We start from the raw sequence: 18310 nt of genomic DNA on the forward strand, positions 1-18310 counted from the left end.
TCAATGAATGCAACTAGATCAGTGAATAATGCTCTTTGACCATTTCTCTCCTGAAGTTCACAAGCCACAGTTCTCCATCGTTCCCGCAATTTGTAAGGAAGCTTTAAAATGATGTTTCTCATATTTGTAGGTAAATCGAGTTCTCTCATATAAGCAATGTGTTCCGTTAAGTTTGAACAACCTCTGAGAAACAATGAGAATGCCTGGAGTGCTTGTATATCTTCACTTTTTATTGGTGACCAGTTATCAATTTTTTCCATGTATGCATGTGCAATTTTATGTTCATTCCCAAAATGCTCAGCAAGAAGATCTTTGGCTCTTTGATAACCTTGTTCAACAGGTAAATGCTGGCAACTGTGAACCAGGTCTCTCGGCTGCCCCCTGGTGTACTGTTCGAGAAAATTTAGACAGTCACTCCAACTGGACACTTTAATCTCCACACCATTCTCAAAAGCCCTGATGAAAGATTTATATTGAAGTGGGTCTCCATCAAAGACTGGAATGGTTCGAGAAGGCAGGACAGAGTTCATATTTTGCTGGACCAACATAGAAGTGATGTCATTTTGCTTTTGCATTATGTCAATCATGCTGGACTGATTTATTTGTGATTGCAAATGAGCACTTTCAACTGATACAGGCGGAGCAGTTTGAGTTATGACTGGAACATTTTTGTTTTGCAGCATGTCAGGTGACTTTTGTTTGGGACGAACAACAGATGGTTGCAAATAGGTACTTTCAAAGGAGACAGGCGGAACAACTTTAGTTATGACTGCAACATTTTTATTTTGAGACATGTCATGTATTTTTTCTTTGGGACGAACAACAGGTGGTTCTAGTGTTGTGACATGACTGGCACCAGTTTCCATTTGCTCCGGGACAAACACTTGGGCACTTGGATTTAACGTTGGTGTACAACTTTTATTTAGGTAAGAGTTCATGCCATCAGAACGCTTGGAGTAACGAGAAACTTTTGAACCACACTGAGATGAATTAATGTCCAATACATGAATCTTAGCGTTTGTAACAGCAAGTTGAGTTTCAAGTTCGAGTTGTTCCTTTTTCCTTTTAAGTTTTTCACTTTCAATCCGGATTTTTTCCTCCTCTGCTTCAATTTCATGTTTTTTATTAAGAGCAGCAACCCGCTCCAGCAGTGCAGCTTTATCGACTTCTGCTTTAAGGCGCACTGACATTATGGAAGAAACATGCGATGCTTGAGAGCTCGTCTTTGAAACATTTGACTTATTAGTACAGCACACATTCGAGGCACTGTCCTCTGGATTTAAATCATCAACAGGTTTACCGTCGTCAGCGTTTGGCGACGCATTTGAATGACCGACATCACGCAGCCAACATTTGACACGATCCGTGAATTCACAGTACACAGTCATTTTATTTGCAATGTGTTCGTTTTGCCTCGTAAGTTCATCTGGAGGTAAAGGCAATTTTACGAAAGCATCGTGCGCATCCTTTACGTCTTGCTGACGTTGGATAAACACGTCCAAAAGAGAAGCGACATTTTTAGAATTGTCCTTTGAAGCCATTAATATGTTCAAATCCTCCATCAGCCTTTTGGCTTGTTTGTTCTTTGCATTCCGTTTTTCTTGACATGTTTGTAATTGCAAGCTCAATCCTTTAAACGTGAATTTCTGACTCCTTTTGGGTGAAGCTTGTACATTTTCAACATTTGATTGTGCTTTTGCGACATCCGACATTTTCAACAACACTTTTAAAGGTGGTCTTTTATGACTCAATTTTCAAGAGATGCACAAGAGTTCAGAGCAACAAATTCAATCTTTCATTCCAAAGTTGTATGCGTCAGCTTGGTGCGGTTCATCTGGTGGTGCGTAAAGGTACTGCAGCATTAATCCAACCTTTGATTCCTCGTCGACAAATGTGTATCTTTTATTGATCGCTATCATCAAACTCCAATCGTTTGGCCGTTATCCTTTACAGCATTAGCAATCATTTTACGTACCATTGTCTTTGAAGAGCAGAGCATTTGTTAGTTTGTTGTGGGCGAGGCAACTTTCCCGCTGAAGACTCCACAGAACAAAAGGCGTTGGATTAAACAATCTTTACGATGCCATCCGCGCATTAATCCATTGTAATCCTTTAGATCTTGATCCGATGAATCCTCCTTTAGGTCCACGGGCAGGTTTTTTACTTATGTAGTGAGTATTTGTCAACAAAAACTTAAACTTAAACTGTGACATAAGAAAACTTCAAATAAACACTTCAGACGCACCCTGGGTTTTTGGTTTACGCAGCGTTCAAAAGAGAGCAATGTCCAAACAAACTTATAGGTTCAAAAAGAGGGTTTATTTTCCAGATTTGGACGGCAAACAGCAAGATTTCTTGTAAAGGCCTACTTGCTGCCTCTCCGACGTGACTGGTAAAAAACCATTAGCCCACCCAGGTGCGTGTTGGACAATGTGCGCTACTCCCCTATATCCCCTAGGTGCGCAATAAAAGACTAACCAAGTAAAATAAAACAAAAAGTAAGCAAATTAGACTTAACGTAGCATATTGAAAACTACATAACAAAAAAGAAAACATAATTATGTGCAACTAATAAACAAAAAGTGACATTTTAGCTTTAAATCAAAAAACTGACAAATAGCTCCTACAATAATAGTCCCAAAATTGAGCCTTGTGGTGCACCATACTCCACGGAATTCCTTTTAGATTCATGTTTTTTTATACTGGGCTTTACCCAAATCTAAAAGCTTCTCGACTTGAGAGCAACAATGTAGCGCCTCATTTGAAAGTTAAGACCTACAAAAGTGATGGAAACTTTTCGTCACGTCGCCACATTTTTGTCATATTTGTGTTGTTTTTTTAGTCATTTTTTGTTGTGTTTTCCTTACGTTTTTGTTGTTTTTTTTTGTCTGTGTTTTTTTAGATTTGGGTAAAGCTCGGTTGAGGCGGGACTGGTGGCCCTAGAGCCAGTGGCCCTTCTGTGCTCTTCCAGAATGGACATATGGCCAGTCCACCCCTGCACACATGCTAATATGCTAACCCGCGTTTGGATTGACTCACCGCTCTGGTCCATCGCTGTTTACATTGTGGGACTCGCGTTGGTTATAAAAGTTAATCCACTTTGGTTCTGGCGAAGGTTCACCAAACATCCATCAGTGACAGTCACAGAAAAACAATATTTTGGTGATAGTCGCCGAATCCCGGAGAAAAAAACAGCTGAGTGGCCTCTCCTTGAAAAAGGTTGAATAAACTCCCGTCCTCGTAGCCAAACGCTCTTCTTTTTCTCCGTCCGTGACATTATCGTTAGGTAAGAATAAAGAACACGAGCTCCATCTTCACAGCTGCAGCGCAAACATGGCTGATCTGTTCAGACACTCAGGGGATGTGTTTGTTTTGGCCTCAACTGACCTGGAAGCACCTCGGGCACATCCTTTTTTTTTTCTCTTTGCATCTCTCTTATGACAGAAATAATGAAAAAGCTGTTTTAAAAATTAAAATCAGGCCGTAAGCATAGAATTAAGACATTACATTACAGACGTCGAGCACTTCCGTTCCGCTGTTACGACACAACTGAACACTCAGTCGTTCACCATGCTGCCTGCAGCCTCCAGAGAACTGCACATCTAAAGTGTCACATGTAGAGACTAAATCAGACACACTGATCCTAGTGGGCCCTACATTGGATTTATACCACATCGAGTGTAATTAACATTTCAAATGAAGTCACTTTGCTTTGTTTTCATGAGAATAAAGAATGCAATATAAGACAGTTTGTCATTTCAAAGCACACACTGCTAACACATTACCTAAAAAAAACATGCACAGAAATACCATCTCATAACTTGTCAGGGAAACATTTGGTTACACATAGAATCAAACAATGGTCAAATATTTTTCAACAACAACTATTTATTTATTTATATATAAAAAAAACATCTTGATGTCATTTCTTAAAAAAATGTAAAACATTTAGACTTCCAGACACAAAAGCCTCACAACGAGCCACAAAAACATAATAAACAAGTGACAAATACGTGATTAAAAAGTGATGAAAAAGAAACAGAAGAACGACAAAAACATGCCAGAAAAGCATAAGTACCACAATAAATAAACGAATAAAAGCACATTTTTAAAAAGCTATGAAGAAAGCAACAAAAAAGAACAAAAACACAACAAAAAAAACAGACAAAGTGACGAAGTGACAAAAATGCTTTTAAAAAGTGACAAAAACGCGGCAACACGTCACGATCAGTTTTGTTGGTCTTAGCTTTCAAATGAAGCATCCCACTGGCCTAGAGATTGCAAACTCCAGTCGAGAAGCTTTTAGATTTGGGTAAAGCTGAACTGGAGAAAACGCATCTGGTTCAGACGGGGTTACGGGGTTAAACTCCGATCAGCTGAAAGGTTTTCTCCCTTCAATGCTTTTTTTTTTGTTTTGCGCGTGCCCGGTCCGTGACCCAGTATCCCCATTGCGCGCGGCCGTGACGTCTTGACGCACGGGCGCGCGCGCCCCCCTCCTCCTTCAGCAGCAGCGTCGGCAGCGCGCGCGCCCCTCCGCATCAGTCTGGACCCGCTCGCGCTTCGATCATGAGGTAAGGCCCTTTCTTGTATTATTATTGCGCTCAATCTTCCCACAAACCTGTCGACATTTCACCCTCTTTTCACCCATTCCCCGCTCATTTTACCCTTAATCCTGGTTCGGTTCTGCTCGGTTCGACCCCCCCAATCGATCTGGGTCGAACCGCGTGTTCAATTCGCGCCATGACGGCTTTGCGCTTTTCCAGCCCTGGCGCGGGTCTAAACGCTGGAATCCGCTCTTTTCCTGCGTTTAATTCCTCCTTAAATCTCATTACGGCGGATGAGCCTCGCCCTGGCCGCTGGATGCTGCGATGCTGCGGCTGGAGGAGGAGAGGGAGAGGGAGAGGGATGCGCTGAAAAGGGGAAAAGGGGGGGCGGGGGATGGGCCTCGCTCTCATCGCTCTCTCGGCCCAAATGGCGTCGGAGGAAGAAACGCCGAAGAAAAGCGCATGAAAAGGTGAGCTCCGGGGGGGGAGAGCGGCACAATGGAGGAGGGTTTAACGGGGACAACGGCGCGCCATTCGCGGGTAAACGAGCGGAAAAGGGCCCTGGTGCTGGTGGTGCTGTGGGAGAGCGTGGATGAATGTGACTTTGAGACGCGGCCAGCCAGGCCTCGGCACAGCGGAGACGCGCACCTGTCCTCCCCGCGCTCCACATTTTTAGGTCTTTTACGCGTTAATCGTGACATATATTTCACGCACGCCTCCGTAAACGCTGCGTGGGTGCTTTGTTAGTCTGTTTTACGCACGGTGCGGAGGGCAAACAAGACGTGGCCGGGCCTCATTGTTGACGTTTTAAGGCGTTTTTTTTGCTTCGTGCGCGCGCTGTAAACTGGATTGAAGCTGCTGTTTCGGTTGTTCGTGATGGTTTCTGTGGGAGTGCGCGTGTGTGTGCGCTGTGAGGGTGAGTCACTGGGGCTGAAGTGGGTCAAGTTTTCGTGGGGAATGATTGAATTACCAGACAAGGCGTGGAGAGGGCGAGGTGGAGGAAACGCTGACGGACATTTGTGGAGTGATGATGGGCTTGTCCTTAATTCGTCTCTTCCGTTTAGAATCCAGGACGTTTTTATTGATTTCAATAATGACACGGAGAGTGGGCTGGCTGTTCTGTCTGTGCTGGGGTTTCTTAAAGGTTTATTTCAGGAGGTTTAGGACTGGATTTGACTATTGAGACTAAAACTGTGACTGAGGCGTTGCACTGGCCAAGCTCTGCAGTCGAGAAGCTTTTCGATTTGGGTAAAGCCGAGCCGGAGGGTGAGAAGTTAAAGCTGGGGTACCTGACTTTCTGAGTTTTGACACCACAGAGTTTGTTGTGAACACAAAGGCCCTCGCTGCCTGAGAGAAGACAAAATACTAAGTTTATTTTGGGGCTGGTCCTTCTTCACGTTGCTCATGCAGGAGGGATTGTGAGAGCTAGAAACAAGTTTGGACCAAATCAACAAATGTCACAGATTGTGCAGGAAAAATCAGCTTTAACACTTGGAAACAAAAAAAACATCACATGCTCTGAATTGATGTTTGTGAAATCATCATTTCAAGGCCATTTTTGACACATTTAAAAAGCTTCTCTTTTCAATGAATGAATGAAAATAGTTTTATTATTGTGTCTTAAAGGGGGGGTATTATGCAAAATGGACTTCTTCAAGCTTTACATCATGTTATTATGTCATTCCCTCATTGTTGCCTTGGCACATTCACGTATTTTTGAGTAATCTGTAAAAAACTCTGATGGCGGCCATTTTAGGGATAGGTTTGCCTGAGTCCTCCTAGGAACGCCCCCACCTCCTGGAGACGCCTCCGAGCTTTCGTCACCAGCCGAGTAACCAACCACTGCTCCTCAGCAGAACCCCCTCCCCACTGATGCCACAGACAGCGTGTGGAGGGGGCGTGTCTAAAGGCTCAGAGGTTCTTAAAGAGACAGAGGCCTATTTCAAGACATTCACTACCGCCATTTTGAGAGAGACATTTTATACAAGGCAGTTATTCTAATTTACTGCATTTACAGACCAACAGAAGGTTTGGTCATCATTGTAGTGCGATATAGACTGGTGCTGTGTGATTGAAAAAAGCAGAATACCCCCTCTTTAAAGTGTCTGTAACACAAACAGGCCCATAACGTCTTAAACCTGAACCACATGATGTTCTTCTCTCTCTGGCTCCTCAGAAACCAAACTAATCAGTTCTAAGTAAAGTGAAGCTCCTCTTCTGCAGTGATTTATTTATATCCTCGTGCACTTTATGTCCAGCCCTCTGGGTTTAGAGACGGAAAACAAACATCCAGTACATAAACACGTCTGCAGCGTCTTCGGTTGCATTTTTAAAAGAGAAAGACAAATCTGTTTAATAAGTGTTATTCCCCGTGTACGGCAGCACTTCTTTTACTTTCTGTGCTTTTTTTTTTTTTTATCTTTGGAGCTTTTATAGAAATGAGAAGAAAGTAAAAAGTTCAACAGAAAGATCAGTACTGTAGTAAATGTACTGATTTACTGACCAAAACTAAATAGAAAGTAAACGAAAGGACTAAAAACAGACACAGTTTGAAAGAGCTTCTGTATCATTAAACTCACAGCCAAAGGACCAGGTCTTGGTGTTTTTTAGATGAACTTTATTGAAACACGTGTCGTACAGAGACATTTACATAACCTCACTGAAAACCCTCTGGTGCTGTTTGTACCGGGGTCAAAGGTCGAGCGGAGCCGCAGGAAACAGCGGGACAGAGAGTCGATTGATGATGTAACGGCCCGAGTCTAACCGGGACTAAACGACTAAACCAGGACTAAACCAGGACTAAAAGAGGAGCAGTGGAAGCCTGGGAATAAGACGAGGGGACGGACTGGATGGATTAGAGTTTATGTCTCATTTTGTGACTGTTTATATAAATGTTCTCCTGTAAATGTGGATTCATGCTCTATATGAACCTCTGAATCCCTGCCTTAATGGAACAGGCCACTCTTTTTACATACTGAGATATGTTCTTACCTGAGCTTAGACGAGTTGATGTGTACCTGTCTGGTCTTTGTGGCCGTGGGAGAGCGTGGTCGCTTCCAACTTCATGTTAGTCTCGACCAGTGGTTTCCAAAGTGGGGGTCGCGGGACACTGAAGTGGGATATTTTTTTTACATTTCTGACATTGGAGTTGATGTATTTTTGATTGAAAACACATTTTAGTGAAATTAAGTTAAATATCAACACACTGTATCTAAAGCATCATCTAAAAGCTTCTCGACTGGAGCTCAGAGCCTATACATACTTTTCAGTCATGTGACCTTTGTTGTTTTGGCGGCAATTTGAATACCGAAGTGGAATTATGCAGTACTGCAACATATCTCTACTCAGGATGAAAATGAAGGTCGACTGATTGACAGTGGCGTTTTTATTTACTCGACATCATTGCTCATGAAGAAAACAGTAAAAACACGGCCCCAGAGACGCACGTTTATGTGAAGAAACCAGTGAGTCAGTGTTTAAGATGTTAGCATGCTACCGGTTAGCATTTAGCTTCAACAGCTCAGCTTTGACCTCTCCAAGAGAAAGCCACAAACATCTGGCCTTGGATACAACATGTGTCAGAGGTCAGAGGTCAGAGCTGAGCTGTAGTATTTCCTCAGTGTCATAGATGTGTATCGTGTTGAAGCCACTGACAGTTGGATGACAGTTGCTAACCGGTAGCATGCTAACGTCTTGAGCAGCTTAAACACTGAGACTCTGAACTGTAAAAATCACAGAGAAAAGGTTTTCTGTTTCCTCTTTGATGTGTTCATTTAGTCTTCAGAGTGAGGCAGATCTTTAGTAAATCCTGCTGTAGCTCCACAGACAGAGCTGCTACGTCTGTGCTACATGTGCTGCTTATATCACACAAACGTGTTTTTACTGTTTTTTTCTTGAGCAATGATTTCGAGTACATAAAAATGTCACTTGTCTTTCATTGTTACCTGTTGTAGTACTGCATAATTCCACTTCGGTATACAAAATGGCCGCCGGAACTGGCGTCATTGGAAAACGCATCTATAAGCCAGTGTAACACTTTTTTGTTGTGTTATTGTTGCTTTTTCCCCGCAGTCTTATGTGCCTTTTTTTTTTTGTTGCTTTTTCATCGCTTTTTAATCATGTTTTTGTCACTCTTTTGTTGTGTTATTGTTGCTTTTCATCCTTGTTTTCGTTGCTGTTTTGGCACTTTGTTCAAGAGGCTTTCAGATTTAGGTAAAGCTGACCTGGAGAAAAAGTGCTCGGTTCAGCTGGGGGTTAAGAGGTTAAACCAGAGACAGTTTTCGTTTCACTTCCTTTTTGGACACTGACAGGAAGTGACATAGATGAAGGTAAACAATTTTTGCCGTGCCAACCGTGTTCTGTCAATAACTCTATGTCACTTCCTGTCAGCAGCTTAAAAAATGTCTCTTTAAAACAAGTGCGACTCAGTTCTTTTCTAAACAACTGAAGCGGTTAAAGCTCAGAGTTGCAGTCGCAGTAGTATTTGCAGTAGTAGTACTTTCCTGCAGTAGTCTGTGTTCTCTCCTGTCTGTTTATACAGTATAGCGAGTGCTGAGTCACTGTTGACGCTGCGTTCGCTGTGTGTCTGTAAATCTGAGCCTCTCTGATGGACACAGGCCTCAGTGTATTAGGGTCAGGTTTCTCCCGGAGTCCAGCGAACGCCTCACGATTCAGGACAAAGAGAGAGAGAGACAGAGGAGAGACAATCCTCCTTCTGTGACGGGATTAAAGCAGCGTTTTCTCCGCACAGGAACTCTTTCAGTACCGGCGACTTTCAGACCTTTCAGGAACTTTTAGAGGAAGTGTGGAAACATGGACTTTTAGCTCGTTTTCACTTTAACTCCACACTTTACAGCAGGGGCAGGCAAGTTTTCTTAATGGAGGGCCAATTTTTTTCATTGGAAAAAGACCGAGGGCCGAAGTACAGCACCACACTGGAAAAATGACCATCTTAAATGAGATAAATGACTTAAAATTGCTGGAATAAAGGTTCTTTATGTTGAATTTGAGTCTGTTTGGACTAATCTAAGATAAAGATACAAACGCTAATGCCAATGGAACGAGCATAAAACCCACTTTGAAATCAGACAAATGAACTTTTACTTTTAAAAAGATTTGTTTTTCACTTGAAATTATACAATAAAATCATAATTAAGAGAATAATGACTTGTTCCATTGGTGATAGGATGTTTTATCTGATCTAAGACCAGACCAAATCTACTCAAACTTTGGATTGAATCTCTTAATTGAAGTAGGTTTCTGTCATTTCTCCCTTAAAATTATTATTATTCCATTGCACTTTCTACATATGCCAGAGTTGTACATGATGTGACCTAATTGGGTGTATTAACAGTATTTCTCCCATTTAACCTTAAAAAATGTTGAAGTACTTTCGGATTTGTGTCATAATGTTTCTCAAAATCATCTCTCGCAAAGTTAACGAGAGTCCGACTTTCAGCACCATTCCTCCTCTACACACTACAAAAAGTAAAGATCAGCTTAAATGACTTGAACTGAGGAAATATATCTATTTTTTTTTTACTCATTTAGACCTTTTTCCTGATCCGACCAAGATTATTTTGCTAGTTTAATGACATTTCAGATGGTTCTGTGGTAAATCTCGCTTGAAATAAGAAAGTAAAACTGCCAATGGGACAAGACCAGTTTTCTTACCCCATTGGCAAAGAAACTTACCTGAAATAACGGCGAAATGTGTTGAGACGAGTCAGAAACATCTCAGAACAAGTGAAACAATCGAGGTCAAATGCCCAACTACATCTTAACTAGTCAAAACAATTAAAATTTGGATTGTTATGCTCAAATTGAGACGTCTAAACTTCAGCACCTTCAACTAAGTAGCAAGGCTAGCAATAAGTAGCTAGCCTTGCTGCTACTAGCCTAGCCACACTGCCTGGAATCACAACAAACGCAGCCAAGAAACGTGCAAACTTTTAGGAACTATTTGCAGCGGAAATGATTAAACCTTTGGGCCTTTATAAAAGTGCATGAAGTTTTTTTCGTGTGTGGTCAGTTGGCAAATGGCTGAATAATAAGCGATATGTATAGAACGCTGGTCATCAGGAAAATAAGTACCTTCAGGGCGAAACCAGTCCGGTCCGCCCTGTCCCAATGGAGCGTCGTGAAGAGCCGCACAATAAAGGCCTATACTATTATATAGAGGTAAAATTATTTTGTTTTGGTCTTGTACAGAGAGATCATGAACCCAGTGACTGATGTTAATGATCATTTTTGTAATTCATATATTTTCTTTTTAGATACAACTTGTGAAGTGTAATAGAGCTCCACAGTCCCGCCTCCTCTCCGGTCCGGAAGTAAAACCCCCCTTGCTTTGAGACCGTATTGATTTGGAATAAAGTCTTTAACTCCGTGATTCCGTCAGCTTGGGCTGAATCCAGCTCTGTGGTTATAAAGCGACCGCAAAGTCAGACGCAGGTGAAAAAAGCACGTATGAGATCCATCTAGTTTAACTGCGAGCCTTCGTCCTAGAACTACATTACCCAGGATGCTCGGTTGTCCCATGATCTACTACGAGGCTTTTCATTGGTGGAGCTTCACGTTCCCACACGTATTTATTTATTGTAATGTAGACGACATATTATAAACAACTTATGAAAGCATAATGCAGGCAGATAGTTGACATTTTATCCATGTCTAACACTGAGAGTAAGAAAAACGTCAGATGGATCAAAACATTTTTCCCAACGATCCAATTAAACGAACCACTGATCATTTTTATTCCAATTAGCCTGATTCAGATTGTTTAATAGTGAAATAATATAGAACTTTTGTCTGCAAAGTAAAAGAAACTGGCCGTGTTTGCTGAAAACCTGGTTGCCTTGACCAGCGGGCGCGATGTCGCAATGGTTCTTGGGATACGGAGTTTCTATAGTCAGGAAGTGAATGATGTCACAGCCTTGTACCTTTGCCTTTTCTTCAACATGTCGTCTTCTTTTTGGATTGAAATGAAACTGTTTATGGTCACGAATCGCTACATAGCTGATTAGCTTTTACGATGACGTTAAACTCTTAATATTTGAATTTTTGGAAAATCGACGGTCGTGTAGACACAGATTTTTTGCTTCCGGAGCAACAAGACCGCAAGGGGCGGGACTGTGGAGCTCTATGCAGTTAATAGGAACAACTGGCTCCTCCCCCACTGGGTCCTGTGACATCATCACATTCTAGAACCTGCAACCCAGCAAATTCATGATCCTTCACTTAAGGGTGCATTTTATAGTAGTGAAAGTGGGCGGAGTCTGTGGAGTGTTTCCTTTGCGATTTTTACTCACACAGATGGAAACAGCTCCCAAAATACTCTAATCTAGAAAGTGAGGACTCATTATTGTACATTTTATGCAACAAATCTACATATTTCTCATTTGCAGAATTTGGAAACATTAGATGAAGCTGAGGAGGAATGTCAAATATGGATTCATGACAAATTGGGGAAAATAATTGTGTAAAACGGACCAAAATAAATGCTGAAAATGTCCTTAAAACGTGCAGCTGAATGTGCTTTGGAATGATTTTATGGCATAACAGATGGAGTCATGTAGATTTGCTGCAGACGTGAAGCAGCCGTGATGCTTCTCAGTCACAGTCAAAGCCTGAACTTTGGCAGAATTCCTTTAAAGATTCAGAAAATGTATCACTTTCAATAAAACCACGTTGGTCTTTCCGCTCCGTGTGGTCGTCCATCTTGTCTCCGCCGTCACCGGTGCTGCAGGATGTGGTTGCCGCGGTAACGAGACGGGGCCGGTCTCCTGGGAAACGGGAGGGAGAGAGAGAGAGGTGCATGATGGGGGATGAAGGGGGAGGGGCTGCAGCGGGAGGTGGCTCTTTGTTTTGACGTGGAGCAAGCGCAGCAGGGAAATACAATATAAATACAAATACTGCAGCTCATTTACACATGAAACTGTTCCCCTTATGGAGGAAATATAAACTTCCTGTTACAACCAGGACGGCCCTGTAACGAACAAAAGACAGAAACTTAAAAAAAGAAGGAAGAGAAATGCTTCAGTCCAGGGTCTGAAACTTACTTACTTAACCCCTTAACTCCCACCTGAACCGAGCACATTTTCTCCTGTTTGGCTTTACCCCAGTCCAAAAGCTTCTGGAAAAAAGCTGTGAAAAAGCAACAAAACTGAGACGAAAACAATGATGGAAATGTGACAAGAAAGTGAGAAAACATTGACAAAAAAGTGACAAAAAATGATGAAAAAGTGGCAAAAATGTCACAAAAATTTTATTAAAAAATTACGAAAATATGACAAAAATGTGACAAAAAATGTCAAGAAAATGACAAAAATGTGACTAAAATTTGATTAAAAAAATTACGAAAAAATGACAAAAATGTGACAAAAAAAATGACAGAAAATGACAAAAATGTTACAAAAATGAGTTGAATACCCAACAAAAAAATTATGAAAAAAAAATCTGATGACATGAGGAAAAAAATCCTCTCGGTTCAGGCGGGAGTTAAGAGGTTAAGGGAGTTAATCTTTATTCATAACATGACTTCATTAAAAAGACGTCTGTTTCGTTCAAATGATATTATTTTGTTGGCTTTATACAACTTTATACAAGACATTGGCTTTAAGTTTAGTCCATCGACACACACAGAACTCCCGCCTGAACCGAGAGCATTTTCTCCAGTTCAGTTTTACCCAAATCCTGTTGGCCAGTGTAACACCTCATTTGAAAGATAAGATCTACAAAACTAAATTGATGTTTTTCCTCACATCAGTTTTTTGTCACTTTTTCGTCAAATTATTCACATTTTTTGTCAAATTCTTATAACTTTTTTGTCACTTTTTATGCAATTTTTTCACAATTTTTTGTCAAAATTTTTTGTCCACTTTTGTATTTTTTTTGTACATTTTTTGTCACTTTTTCGTCAATTTTTTGTCAAATTTTTCTCATTTTTTTGTCAAATTCTTGTAATATTTTTGTACATTTTTTGTCACTTTTTCGTCATTTTTTTCTCAATTTTTCGTCAAATTTTTCTCTTTTTTTGTCAATTTTTTGTCCATTTTTGTCTTTTTTTTTTACATTTTTTGTACATTTTTTGTCACTTTTTCGTCCATTTTTTCTTCAAATTTTTCTCACTTTTTTTGTAAATTTTTTGTCAATTTTTGTAAATTTTTTGTCAATTTTTGTAATTTCTTTGTACATTTTTTGTACATTTTTTGTCACTTTATTCACATTTTCATCCTTGTTTTTTCCTTGTTTTCGTCTCAGTTTTGTTGACATTTTCACACCTTTTTTCCAGAAGCTTTTGGATTGGGGTAAAGCTGGAGAAAATGTGCTTGGTTCAGGTGGGAGTTTTAGGTTTAGCCCAGACTTTCTGCCGTGTCCAGATCCGTAACCTACATTCCGCTCTGGCACATCTCCCTCATCTCCCTCCTCTCCCTCTGATCGTGTTCCCCCCGCCTCACGCTGACTTCCTCTCTCATCGCTCCCGTCCGTTTCCATGACGACCGCTCGTCCATCAAAGCCCCGCGTCCGACTGATGTTTTTTTTTTTTTTTTTTTCCACAATGCACCGCTGCGTGTGAAGTCCACTCCTTCATCTCCATCCATAGAATAGCAAATGTAGTACGTACGTTTTCTTTGTTAAAAAGAGTCGCAAAACACTTTAGTATAAAAGAAGGTCTGTCTCCCAGTCATTAGTTCTTAGAAAACACTTTAATGAAGGAAAAAATGGAGTCAATATGAGCCTGAACGGATGAGGCTCCATCAAAGAGTCACGAGTCCCGTCAGAGAAAAAACAGCCTTAAACAACCAAACCTGGATGGAAATACAGACGTTATTTTGAGTTCATTTTTTTTAAAGCAAATAATGATGAGAATAAAGTGCTGGAAACAGGACTTTCTCTGGAATGTCGAAGTGATGAAAACACTTGAAAGAGGCACAGATGCTTGATCCTTTTTTTTTTTTGTGATCAATTTTTTTATTGAAGTGTTACATTGCATTGGCATTTTGCACTTTTCTGCATGCGTTACACTTTTATTTTATACCCTTTTTGTGCCACATCCCCATTTCCCTTATGATGGGCAGAGAAACTCAAAATTGCGTAAAAAGCAGTCCCCAAAAATGAAAAAATAGATAAATAAATAAGTAATAAAAATTAAAATAAAACAGAAAAAAATAAAATAAAACCCTTTCCAGGTTAACATATATAAGTGAAGCAAATTGTGAAGTTGAGCAACACAAGGTGCTAATTTCCTCCGTCAAAGACATCCACAGAAAGAGCAGTATATGGCTATGTACAATACATCAATCCATTCACATAGTAAATATAATTATGTAATAAACTTTCTCTCAACACACAGTACACCAACACATGTTCATTGTAACACTGTAGTTTATAAAGTGAAATCTAATCCAGTTTGGATGTATTTAATAGATTGGACCAGCATGAGATATTTTCAGTGTTTGCTCCATGCATTCGAGCGGCAGAGAAGCTCCAACTGAAGGATATCTCTGTAGGACAGGAGCCACTCCCTCACAGTCAGAGGCTGCACTGTCTTCCATCTTTTGCGCAGCAGTAAGACCAGCTAATAAAATTCTACGATTATTAATCGTCAGATTTAAGTTGGAAGTGTCACCTAACAAAAGAAGCCTCAGAGTGCAAGATATGCTTGATCCTGTTGTAAAGCTAAAGTAACGAGTAATCTGAGCGTTCTGTAAAAAGCTAAGCGAGACTCAGTGGTGCATCGTTCAGGGTTTGAGTCGTTATTAGTACTCCAGGACTAAAGATGGGCCGGATGTCTCCACTGAACCCACACTTCTGTATTGAACCAATAAGAAGCGCTGTATCTGCGTCGTAGAAAGACACGAGCTGCTCGCTGTAATCCACGTACACACAGATCCTCTGTGGGACCGACTTCGGAGACACAGGACGGTCACCGACCATTGCCGGATGATATTTGTTGTTGTCCCAGGTCATCATCCACATCCCACTCAAGTTATATGCCTGATGTGATTGGGTGGCCACGCCCACAGCCCACATGATCTTGTTTCTCACCGTAACCTCAAAGTAAAACTGGCCGGACGAGATCTTTGGATTGCCCTTGACATACGGCGCCGACTGAAACCTATTGGGAAATGATAATCGTCCACATAAAGCTGCAAATATATGTGGTGTCACCGCCTTCCTGTTCCCAGACACAAATAAATCTTTTTGTGCCGTTTCAGGATCAAAAGTCACATTCACATTCGATCGCTTCAGGTCACTCAGTCTGGCGTGGAACACCTTCCTGCATTCATCTGAAAACTCCCCGTCCTGTAACGTGGCCACGGAGTCGGCCAGTGTTCCATGGTGTTCCACAGTGACCCTGACCGCGGCCCAGTCGACCACTGTGTGTGTGAGCGAGTCGAACTCCTGCAGGGCGCGGAGGTGATCATCAGAGCAGGACGTCTCCAGCTCTGCTGCCTTCTCCTGCAGCTCCAAGATTTCCTTTCTGATCTTCTCGATTAGCTCTGCAGCCGTTTTCTCAGTGTTTCGATGCTTTTCCTCAATGTTTTTTTTAAACGTCTCCTGACTGCTCCGAACACACTCCATTAAAGCATCGAACACTTTGACTCCGTCTTGGATTTCTTGATCTGCATTGTTCTGACTGAGCTGCACTGAGCTCTGGACCTCCTCGATCTTGGCCCGTCTCTCTTGGATCATTTCTTTGAGCCGGGCCTCGTTGGCGTCGCGCTGCACTTTCAGGGGGACGGCGTCGTGGGCTTTGCGTTGGTCGGAGAAACACTGCAGACAGATGAGCTTTGACGCGGAGCAAACGCAGCAGGACGTCTTGACTCCGGATCAGTGAAGACGTCCAGGCAGATGGAACAGAGGAACTGGTCCTCGGACAGCACACAGCTGACAGACGCCATCAGTCTGAGGGGCAGAAACAAGGCACTTCAGGGTCTTTATTCAATTAACAAACTGAACCTGAACATTAACCCTCAAAGGTGTAGATCTCTCCACACGCTGACTCATTCAGAATGTGCTTCATGCAAGTCTATTTGTTAGTATTAGTTTTATGCTGTTATGGTTTTAAGCAATAGAAACGTTTTGACATATTTGATCATGTGATCGATCGAACTGAAAATCCTCTGTCATTTACAGTGTTTTTTAGCTTTGAGGGAAAAGTTTGAAGGCTGTCCTTCATTTTGACGGATTAAAACTAGCGATGCACCGTTTAGGGATGTACCGATCCGATATCGGTATCAGTAGCCGATCCGGGCATTTTGAGAGGATTGGATTGGATCGGTGCATCCCTAGCACCGATCCAGCTGTTTTGCTTCCGATACCGATACTGTAGGTTTTGTATCTGCCGATCTTAACCAATACTGAGAGACTTTATTAAAAAGTGTCTGTGAGTGAAAAGGTCGGTCCTCTGTCCTCCATTGTGAGATCAGCATTGTCTCATTGACAAAGAAAATCTATTGATAAATTGTAATGTTGCCGGAGCGGCCTGAGGACATGTTTTTAAATGTTACAGGGCCTGATCGTTTGGAAGATCATCTAGAAATGTTGAAATAATCCGCTGGGTGAAACTCTGGAAACCTCTGGCTCAGAGCGACACCGGAAATTGTCTCCATCCTCGTTTCCACATGAGCCCCAGGGATAAGGTGGACGGGCTCTTCAGAAAGACAGAGCTCTATTTTATGACATTTATGACACATTTGTTCATTCCCAAATAGTGACCTGTTTGGTGTCCACATGTGGCACGAAAGACTGAGATTTTGTCCCAGAAAATATTGGTAAAAGTTTCAGATTGCTGGATGTGTGTTTTCCCCCTTGTTCTCCTGCAGCGTCTCGCCTCGGGTGATGAGCACAGACTCATGTGGGACCGTCCCGCTGAGCCTCGGTCTGTGACCCTCACACCTGAGCCCTGACGCTGACCCACATCTGTGACTGTAACACACGGTTCAGCCGCTGCAGAAGTGGGTTAAAGCCGTGATTCCCTGCGGAGCTTCGTTTTATATTATGTCACTTTTGAATTAGCTTTAAAGGAACCGTTCTTCCACACTGAGACATGTTCTTACCTGAGCTTAGACCAGTTGATGGGTGTGTTGTTAGCATTATTACCCAAACTGGGGTGAAGTTAGAAGTCACCAAGCTGTTACACGTTTCCCCTATTTAAAAACAGCTGTGGGAGGAGTTACACGATACAAGGCCAGCTACACAAAATTAAACATATGGATTTTCTAAGCGGATAAAAGGGGAACTATATTGTAAGGCGTAATAATACCTTAGGACAGGGGTAGGCAACGTCAGGCCCGGGGGCCAAATCCGGCGCTCCGGCACAGAACCTCTGGCCCTCAAGATGATTTTGAGAAACACTATTACAGAAATCACAGAGTACTTTTAACATTATTAGAGTTAAATGGGAGAAACTAAGGTAGAAATACTGTCAATGCACCCAATTAGGTCATAACACTGGCATTTGAAAGAACTGGAAAAAGAATAATCGTTTTCAGGAAGAAATGACATAAATCTATTTGAATTAAGAGATTAAATCTAAGGTTTGAGTTGCTTTGGTCTGGTCTCGGATGAGATAAAACCTCTAGTAGTCGTTATTCTCTTAATTCAGATAATTTTGTGTCATTTTAAGTGAAAAACAATAATTTGTCTGATTCCAGGTGGGTTTTATTCTTGTTCCATTGGCGCTGTCGCATTTGTATCATGGATTAGTTAAAACCGACTCAAATTCAACATAGAAGAACTTTAATTCAAGCAATTTCAAG

The 18310-nt window shown here is 41.6% G+C and overlaps 1 protein-coding gene across 2 annotated transcripts in view; it reads left to right on the forward strand.

Annotated features, from left to right (window-relative positions):
• Positions 1 to 4492: 4492 nt before the first annotated feature.
• The window catches only part of apc2 (APC regulator of WNT signaling pathway 2), a 67557-nt gene continuing 53739 nt past the window's right edge, over positions 4493 to 18310 (forward strand). The window contains exon 1 of one of the 2 annotated variants that reach the window (XM_079558183.1): positions 4493 to 4571. The gene's annotated coding sequence lies outside the window, so the exon portion shown is untranslated. Of the gene's footprint in view, positions 4572 to 4996; positions 5015 to 18310 lie in introns of those variants that run through there. The other variant, XM_079558184.1, reaches the window with a different exon arrangement.

The sequence above is a fragment of the Gobius niger genome, assembly GCF_951799975.1.
Source record: "Gobius niger genome assembly, chromosome: 6".
Taxonomy (NCBI): domain Eukaryota; kingdom Metazoa; phylum Chordata; class Actinopteri; order Gobiiformes; family Gobiidae; genus Gobius; species Gobius niger.